General features: G+C 41.2%; 1 pseudogene; it reads right to left on the bottom strand.

Annotated features, from left to right (window-relative positions):
* Positions 1-6,665: 6,665 nt before the first annotated feature.
* Positions 6,666-8,606, bottom strand: LOC133745345 (7-deoxyloganetin glucosyltransferase-like; annotated as a pseudogene).
* Between the last annotated feature and the right edge of the window lie 1,471 nt (positions 8,607-10,077).

Here is a 10,077-nt window from a genome sequence, read left to right as displayed (position 1 = left end):
TGAGGACTTTTGATAATCTTCTTGAAAATCACAATCGATACTCGATGTTGTAGATCGAGCAGAGCGAGAACCACTGGGAAGTAGAGAGAACTTGCTAAAGCGTGACTTTAGCTTGGCTGGTTTGCGAGGGCGTTACCCTTTCTTGGCTGATTCCATAACCGTTGTGGTCGTGGTACTACAATCAGCTCCCGAGGAGACTAGGACCGAAGTACGTTGACAGAGGGTTTGGTGGCACTGAAAGTCGGTTTCTGAGAAGACTAGGACTAGGAGTGTGATCACCGGTAAGAGAAAGAGAAGGAGAGGAGTTGCTCTTAGAGAGGTTTGCTCTAGAGAGACTTAGATCATCTTAGAGATGTATTGATGAGTGAATTGTGTGTTTTAAGTGTTTCATTGTAACCTCTATTTATAGGCTACCATGCCAAGGTGTTTAGCATTAAACAAATGATAGTGGAGCATTAATTGGAGATAAGAAATGATGAATTTTGGAGATAAGGAAGCATAATTGGAGATAAAGCATGATGAATTTTGGAGATAAGGAGATAAGGAGGCATAATTGGAGATAAGGAATGATGAATTTTGGAGATAAGGAAGCACTTTCTGCTCCTTTATTCCTTCAATTTTATCTCCATCAGGCACTCCGATTTTGACCATGACTTCTTCATAAGAAATGTTCCACTATGAGTGTAGATCACCCTGGTAAAATTTCAGAGCTTTTTATATAGTAGTTGGGCCGAAAACGCTGCTGGACCTCTTACAGGTCCAGTTTTCCAAGCCTCTCTAGACAAGGAAATTGGACTGATTGTTTGAAGGCCTTCATTGGATTCCTCTGCCGCTTCCATGTAAATGGGTGCGGGGGCTCCGTTACTCCTCTTTTTCCTTCCCTGAAGTCTGCTCCTCCTTGAGATAATGGCGCGGCTCAACCCGACATTGGATTCCATAGCTGCTTCCACTTGAGAAAAGATTCAGAAGATATCCGAAGATTCCTGTTTTGTATTGTAGCCACTTTTGGCTTTGTAATGAATGTACTGCTTTTGGCCGCAAAGCCACTTTATGAATACAATAATATTTTCTTATCCTGATATCCAAATATCCGTGAGAAGCCAATAATTGTGTCTCGCAAGGCCCCAAATATAGGCCCCTGTAGTTGTATATTGAAAATAATATGAACTTTTAAAATATGTTCCGCGTCAAAAAGAGCCTCGCGGCGAGGGTTTTGAGAAAATATGTATCTTTTGGATCCACTTGCTGGCTCCCAACTAAAAACTCTTAGCGTCAATAACTCCTTCTTTTCCGAGATTTAAGGCACTAATCACTCGTTGAAAAACAACAGTCGTGAAAAATAATCTAGTGAAAAGAACAGTTACCTCCTCGAAAACCGTTCGGTTTCCTCACATGCTATTAATCCTTTAATAATAGCTAACTCCTCAAAAACCGCTCCTCACATGCTGCTAGTCCCTTTTTTCCCGAGATTTGGAATCACTAATCTCGATTTACTGACATCGATTTGACTCCTTTTTGACCGTCCATCCAAGGGTGGATATTTGCATGCCTATATCTTCCTCCACATTATAAACCCAAATTTCCAATCCCAAAATCATTTCATCAATTCGAATATTTCTAACAGCAATCTTTCTTAATTACTCATCATCATCACTCTTCAGTTCTCGCATTCTCTCAATCCATCACCAATGGAACCACAAACCCAGCAACCAACCGAGGATGGAGGAAGCAACAAAGTAGCCGGGAGTAGTGCTAACATGCTTTGTAAGCGGAGCAGGTGGAATCCCACTACAGATCAGATAAGAATCCTCAAGGAGCTTTTCTACAATAAGGGAGTTAGGTCCCCAACTGTAGAGCAGGTTGAGAGGATCTATCTCCAGCTGAAATGGTACGGCAAGATCGAGTTCAAGAACGTCTATTTTTGGTTCGTGAACCAAGTTAAGGGCTCAGGAGAAGCAGAAGAAGAAGTCCACTTCGGATGTTCATGTGCCCATGCAAAGATCAGGGCTTGTTGGTGATGACAATGTTACCAATTGGAAACATGTGGATCAGTATATTAACTTTGGATCTTCTGCACCTGCTTCTGCTTCTTCCGCTGGTGTGATGATTGCTGTTAACGGGCAGATGGGGAACTATGGTGGTTATGGATCTATGAACATGGAGAAGAGTGCTAGGGATTGTTCAATCTCAGCTGGAGGGGGAACTAGTTCTACTTTCTTTGACATGAATGTAGAACAAACTTTCATGGAACAAAGAGGAGAAGATCACCAGGAGATTGAAACCCTTTCACTGTTTCCCGTGCATGGTGAGGACATCTTTGACAACATGAAGACTACTTCCGATGAAGGTGGCGGTCACGGTGGTGGCTCTCACATTTCTCTTGAGCTCAGCCTTTCCTGCGAGGGCAAAGCTGGAAAAAGTTTCAGGAGCCGCTGACTCAGCTTAGAAGCTTCGCGAGTGTAGGAACACTTAAAATTGCCCCCTAAGAGTTGTATTTTTTTTATTTATTTTTTTTATTATTATTTTTTTTTTTTAAGCCATAATTTTGGAGACAAAAAACTCAACATAGACAGTTGAAATCGCGAGTGTAGGAACACTTAAAATTGCCCCCTAAGAGTTGTATTTTTTTTATTTATTTTTTTTATTATTATTATTTTTTTTAAGCCATAATTTTGGAGACAAAAAACTCAACATAGACAGTTGAAAGGGCATCCTAAGACTCAAAACAAAACAAAAACAAGAACAACACATAAAGTGACGCAACAAACAAGAAAAAATGTTTTGGACTTAGGGATATTTCTCTTCTCCTTTTGGTAACTCATTTGGAATATGACCAGGTGAAGAGAGGAACGATTTTGGCGGAGCTCAGCTCACTTGATTGACAGGGGACGAGACCCTTTGTCAGCACTTCTCGTATCCAAACTAGACCTTAGACATTACATCTCATTGGATGCGCCTACTATGAAGAAGATATTTACCCAAAATTCATTTTGACTCTAATAATAAAAAACAACCAACGAAATAAAGAACAAAGAAAAACAAAAAACCGAAATATGAATATAAACAAACAATTACTATTGAAGTGTCGCTAGGCTAAATGGGCTTAGTATTGTATAGTGTTGCCCCCCTAGTGTTGCTAGGCATAGCAAAGAAATGATTATGGGCCTCAAAAACAGGCCTTCATAAATGGGCTGTGCGAGTGTAGGAACACTAGAATTGTCCCCCATGTCTTATGCGAATAAACTGTCTACTAAATTAATCCCTTAGTGTTTTGACTCCGCAGTAATTTTTGGATCGTACTAATTTTTTATTTTTTATTTTATATAAGTAGCTGAATTCAATAAGACAATGTGAATCGAGGTTTAGACATGCGGCCCAAGTATAGTCGTCTAGACATAAATTTTCTTTCAAATCCTTTGGGCAACCTTACTGAAATGGCCAGGTGGGGGAGGGCGAACAAGAGAGGCAGAATCCATTTTAGCATGAGCTACTCCCACATAGTGGTTTAGGCCCATTTGCATGCACTTCTGGATTCAAGAACCTGTCATGAACGTTGTCCCCTTTCTAGACACCATTTCACATAGGCTATACTTACTAAGATGAGAAAGGTCATAAGTGTAAAGACAGTTCAACAAGTGTTAATAAAAGCCGCCCTTAACCTTAAGGGACCTGAACTAGACACCAATAAGGAGTTTAGGCCAATATTAACAAAAGAGACTTCACCTATTCCGTTATGATTCACAACCGCTTACCAAATTCAACTTTTTTTTTTTTTTTACTATAAAGGTAAAAAACTGAAAACTGACAGGAAATTAACAATAAAGCAAGGAGCTAGCAGCGACACATTTGGCTAACCTCTAGAAGACCACGGGGGAGGCCATCTATGCTTCATTCCAAGCTCCGATGTATCAAAATTTGTAGGGTAAAAATCCCTCCTGTGAGAGCTTGTAGGAAAAGAACAAAGATACTTCTCGTTGAAGAATTTGGAAGAATTTGGCTCGTGAGAGGGGTAATCTTGCCCCCCAAGTATCTTTGTTGGTTGACAAGGCATGATCTTCATTTGCAATTCGGGAGATGACGGTGTCCCAAGATCGGCTTTGTCGCCAACTGTCGCCATCTTCTCTTGATCAAAGGGATGATCATGGGTCATATCTTGCCCCCCATGCATCTGATCAGTAGCCACGTATTTGGCTTGATCAGTGGAGAAATCAAATATTTGTTCAGAGACAATTGTATTGTCAGAAGAACAATCTTGTTGATGACCTTTTCCATGCACAGCCTCTGTGTAAGGCTGTGACTCACCAGTGAGACCCTTAGGTTGATTGTCACCTATAGGCAAGTTAGTCTCAGAAACGACCTCTTCGCGAGCAGGTTCTTGACGTTCCAATTCACCTTGTATTTGCTGTGCCCCCAACTCGAGCCTCTTAACCGAAATCGTGAACTCATCGAGCCGTCGACGGTCCTCCGCGAGGGCTTTTCTCAGATTCTCATGGTATGCGGTAGAATTCTTTTGAAGGATATCAAGCCGCTCTTCTATGCTTGCATTCTCTGGAATGGGAATGGGCACATAGCCTTCTATCGTCGCCTCGTCATTTGCAGCAGCGGTGTCACCATCAGTTTTATGCGGCTTGTAACTGGAGGCCTTGCGCTTTGAGAAGTTTAGGAATTTGCACTTCTTCTTCTTAAGAAAAACAGGCATGACTTCAAGAATTTCTTTTGGTAAAGATTTTCCTCTGGCATCCCAATGATGCTGAACACAAAAAGACTCTGGTGTAGTTTAGACGTGCGGCCCAAGTATAGTCGCCTAGACACAAACTTTCTTTCAAATCCTTTGGGCAACCTTACTGAAATGGCCAGGTGGGGGAGGGCAAACAAAAGAGGCAGAATCCATTTTGGCATGAACTACTCCCACATAGTGGTTTAGGCCCATTTGTACGCACTTCTGGATTCAATAACCTGTTATGAACGTTGTCCCCTTTCTAGACACCATTTCACATAGGCTATACTTACTAAGATGAGAAAGATCATAAGTGTGAAGACAGTTCAACAAGTGTTAATAAAAACCGCCCTTAACCTTAAGGGACCTGAACTAGGCACCAATAAGGAGTTTAGGTCAATATTAACAAAAGAGACTTCACCTATTCCGTTATGATTCACAACCCCTTACTAACCTCAACTTCTTAATAGTGGTGTGATTTACAGCTCACAGGATGTCCCACTGGGCATGCCAAAATGTTTGGCTCCAGTTTTGTTGCAGCTGGTCAACAGTCTCTTTTCTGCGCGGGCGTGCCAGCACCGTTCGGGTGCGGTCGTCGGGGGTGTCCCTTGACCTGACTTCTTTCAAGCAATTGTAGACGAGGAGAGCATCAACCTCGTCGTGGGATTCTTTATGCCTCGTGGTGAGGACTTTTGATAATCTTCTTGAAAATCACAATCGATACTCGATGTTGTAGATCGAGCAGAGCGAGAACCACTGGGAAGTAGAGAGAACTTGCTAAAGCGTGACTTTAGCTTGGCTGGTTTGCGAGGGCGTTACCCTTTCTTGGCTGATTCCATAACCGTTGTGGTCGTGGTACTACAATCGGCTCCCGAGGAGACTAGGACCGAAGTACGTTGACAGAGGGTTTGGTGGCACTGAAAGTCGGTTTCTGAGAAGACTAGGACTAGGAGTGTGATCACCGGTAAGAGAAAGAGAAGGAGAGGAGTTGCTCTTAGAGAGGTTTGCTCTAGAGAGACTTAGATCATCTTAGAGATGTATTGATGAGTGAATTGTGTGTTTTAAGTGTTTCATTGTAACCTCTATTTATAGGCTACCATGCCAAGGTGTTTAGCATTAAACAAATGATAGTGGAGCATTAATTGGAGATAAGAAATGATGAATTTTGGAGATAAGGAAGCATAATTGGAGATAAAGCATGATGAATTTCGGAGATAAGGAGATAAGGAGGCATAATTGGAGATAAGGAATGATGAATTTTGGAGATAAGGAAGCACTTTCTGCTCCTTTATTCCTTCAATTTTATGTCCATCAGGCACTCCGATTTTGACCATGACTTCTTCATAAGAAATGTTCCACTATGAGTGTAGATCACCCTGGTAAAATTTCAGAGCTTTTTATATAGTGGTTGGGCCGAAAACGCTGCTGGACCTCTTACAGGTCCAGTTTTCCAAGCCTCTCTAGACAAGGAAATTGGACTGATTGTTTGAATGCCTTACACTTAAAACTAGCTCTGGCACTATTCATAAGAAATGATCCTTGGGCTTTCTATATTTAATCTGGAAAGTTTCAGCTCATTTGAATTTCGTTTGGTTAGTCTGCCACCCCTCCTTCCTTGTTTAGCTCGGTTTCTCCTAGCCGAAGTAGGAAAATGTGCTAAAGTTGACTTTTCATGCTTTCATGCTTCCATAGTAGGCTTTATTTAGCCTCTAAATATATATTTCGAACTTGTCGACAATATATAGCTTGAGCCACTGACATTGGCTCAATTTCTCCAAGACGTGCCTTGTCAGGCCAAAATGCTCATTTTGGGTCCAAACACCATCGGCAGAAGAAACTGCTGTATAATTTATTTTGAACCGAAAAGTGACACAATATCCTTGACTATGCTCACTTTTAAAGAAATCAGCACTATATGAAGATTATATCAACTGTAAAGTTTATCAAGTGATTGAAAACAGAAAGGTTACCACTATATGGAGAAAAATAGAAGAATTACAATGGAGGAACAATACCAAATACAAAGGAGCAAGTAAATTGCACAAATAAAAGAAAGAATAAGAATGTTCAAACAATTAATTACCATACTTCATTTTCTTAGAGAACAATACCTCATTAACCATTTTGTCCAAATCCAGAAAAGATAATCCATCAGGAGCAGTAGCGGCCTCCTTTGCCAGCTTCTTCCACTCCATAGCTTTCTTCCTCATGTCTTTTCCCTCCTCTCCTTCCATTAGTTTCCTCACAAGGTCCTCTATGTTACTTCACTTCTATTGACATCACCCTCTATCTCCATGCCTATGCCCCATTCTTTGCAACAATACCTACAATTGGTTTGTTGCTCAGCAAAGAAAGGCCAACAGATCATTGGAACTCCTGCACATACACTTTCAAGGGTTGAGTTCCACCCGCTGTGAGTCAAGAACCCTCCTATTGCAGGGTGGCTCAGAACTTGTTCTTGAGGGCACCAAGTTGTCAATAGACTCCTTTCTTTTGTCTCTTCCACAAACTCTGCTGGAACCACAGCTGACTCCCCTCCAACAAGGTCAGGCCTAATGACCCACAAAAATGTCTTGTTGCTGTTTGCAAGTCCCCAAGCAAACTCAATTAGCTGCTCGGATGTCATGACCGTGATGCTTCCAAAGTTGACATAAACTACAGAGTTAGGAGCTTTGGAGTCGAGCCATTCAAGACACTCTGGTTCGTCTTTCCAGAGGTTTGATTGAATCGACTTCAAGTCAGTATCTTCACTTCGAAGCTGTAGTTGCAGGGGTCCAATGGAGTAGATAGGTGGTAGCAGATTTTTAAGTGCATCTAGAACTTCATGTTCCAAGTCGTCGAATGTGTTCAAAATGATAGCAGAAGCTCTTTTAGCTCGTTCTGTCTCAATCAAAAGAGTGTTGATCATGCTGTCTTCTGGGTCAGTGGTCCTAATGAAGGTCGGGATGTCCCTCAAACGAATACCTCTCATGCCCGGTAGCCAGTCTATCTCAGTTTCCAAATACCCATTTGTCAAACAAGAGGCATCTGCGGATAAAAAAAAAATAGTATTAGCTAGAGCCTTATCCATACATAATAAAAAAAACTTATACTAGACCTAATATGCATTGTTTTGAACCTTTTGGTAATCGTATAAAGCAGTTTAATGACGAAAAAAGAGAAATAAGAAAATTAACAAACAAGTAGCTGGTTGGATTTTTATTTTTATTGACTATTATATACCTTTAAGAGGAATGAGACCCTCATCAATGATATTCTGAAACTGCATGTAGGCCATGAAGCCACAAGCACTAGTTGTCCAGAAAAGAACTTCGGGAAGGCCCAGTTCTTGAGCTGCCTCAACAGTGAAGCTCATGACGCCATCCGAAACAATGCAACTGACCGGAGGAATATTCGGCATAGAGTTCAGCTTGGAGAGAAGTTCCCTGAAGTATAGTAGGCACTTTGTCCTTGTGGATACGCAAAGGGATGCTATGTCTTGCGTAGCATTGGCATCAGTGGGAGGGAGGCCATCGGGAATGGTCTCAAATGTAAAGGAGGGAAGGCCATCAAGGGAGTTGGGGCCTCGAGATTTCAGTAGGCGCTTATGGTTATACTCTGTGTTGACAAAAGTTATGTGAAACCCTTTGTGGTGAAGGAGTTTGGCTAGTTTCAGCATTGGGTTTATGTGACCTTGAGCCGGGAATGGTATGCAAACTGCATGTGGCTTGTGTATCAATGCAATGGAATCCATTGTTGATTCTCTTTAGCTCTCTCGAAACTTACAAGATAGACAAAAGCTGAGAAAACTGGGATGTGCTGTGGAGATGAGAAGAGTCTTATCACGGTTCCAGTTTTATAGGCCGATTGGCCGATTGAAGGGGCAGGTTTTGGGTACGTAGCCAAGTCAATGACTCTGAGAGAAAAAGTAACGGTACGGTGGCTCTGCAGACTGCTATAGAATTTGAACTCATGGTTGTCATGGATGGGTGCGATACCAGTTGGTCGGTCAAAGACTGCGCCATCTTTCTGATTTTCTGGTATCCACTATTGCAATTACGTACTGTTCTTTTTCTGAAATGTTTTTGGGGTACAGTAATGTTCTTTGTCGTTTGGTTTAAATCCGTATTGTACAACTTTGACCCAGACAAATGTTGAGATGAGGGGTGCATGGGGAGGAAGGTTGGGTTCCCCATAAAAATATATTAACATGGAAAGTGCTATTGAATCAATTTGAATGGTGTGAAGCCAACGGTGCCAACCTTGTGTTTCAGTTCGCAATGGCGTGTTACCGACATATGCATGGCATGTTTAATAAATGTTTAATGATACGTTTAACTTTTGCACAAATTCCTCGCGTTCACACGTTTTTCACCATATTAGTAATTAACAAATTTACCACTTTTAAAAGAATGGGAAATTCGTCCAAACAGTGTCTGAACTTTTCCAGACTATTAATTTTCATACCTATACTTTGAAAAATGTCATAATGGTACCTGAAGTTTTGGCCCCGACCTAATTTCTGTACCTAGCAACAGTAAAGTCGTCAAGGGCGTTAAATTTTGAGGGGTAAATCTGGAACTTCAGGTATTCTCAAGGGAAAATCTTCTAAACAGTGTCTAAACTTTTTCAGACTATTAATTTTCATACCTATACTTTGAAAAATATCAAAATGGTACCTGACGATTTAAGCCTGACCCAATATTCATACCTAGGAACAGTAAAACGGTTGACTCCGTTGAACAGTACCAGAAAAGTATGCCAATAACTACCGTTGGGTTCAAACATTGCCCCCCAGACCTCGAAGTCGAAGTCAAAGGTCTTTGTCTTACCTCAGTTGAGAGCAGAACTCAGCTACCTACCTCAGTTTTCTATCAGGAGAAAAAATTGAACTCGGGTTCTTTACTCCTAACAGAAGCTCTGGTACAAGAAGATATGTTGGAATTCGCTATTACAGATCGAATCCACAATGTGAGGCGTCAACCACCCAATTATTCCCTCTCAGTGATGGCTTCGCCGGCAACGCGATCTTCTCCAGCATCTTCTCTGCTTCGATTTCAATCAAAAATCCCAAAACCCACAATCCAAAAAATCAAATTCAATTATTTGCAGCTGAAATCAATTTCAATTTTTCTTTTTTTGATGGGTTTGGGAGAAGACAACAGAGAAGAAGCATTGAAAGTGGAATTACCAAAATTTCAGATTCCTTTGCTATCAGACTCGTCGGATTCCAACATAAAGCATTGAAATTTCCTTGTGCATCCACCCGAATAATCTCCATGATTCCAATTATCTGGTGAACTAGGCTTAAAACCGAGCAAACACTTGCAAACCAAACCATTTTTGCTGTTATAGCTACCAAAATTTCCACATGCATCTAC

Source organism: Rosa rugosa, chromosome 4 (genome assembly GCF_958449725.1).
Source record: "Rosa rugosa chromosome 4, drRosRugo1.1, whole genome shotgun sequence".
Classification (NCBI taxonomy): Eukaryota; Viridiplantae; Streptophyta; class Magnoliopsida; order Rosales; family Rosaceae; genus Rosa; species Rosa rugosa.
The sequence above is the reverse complement of the archived record's forward strand: the minus strand, read 5'-3'. Positions and strand labels throughout refer to the sequence as shown.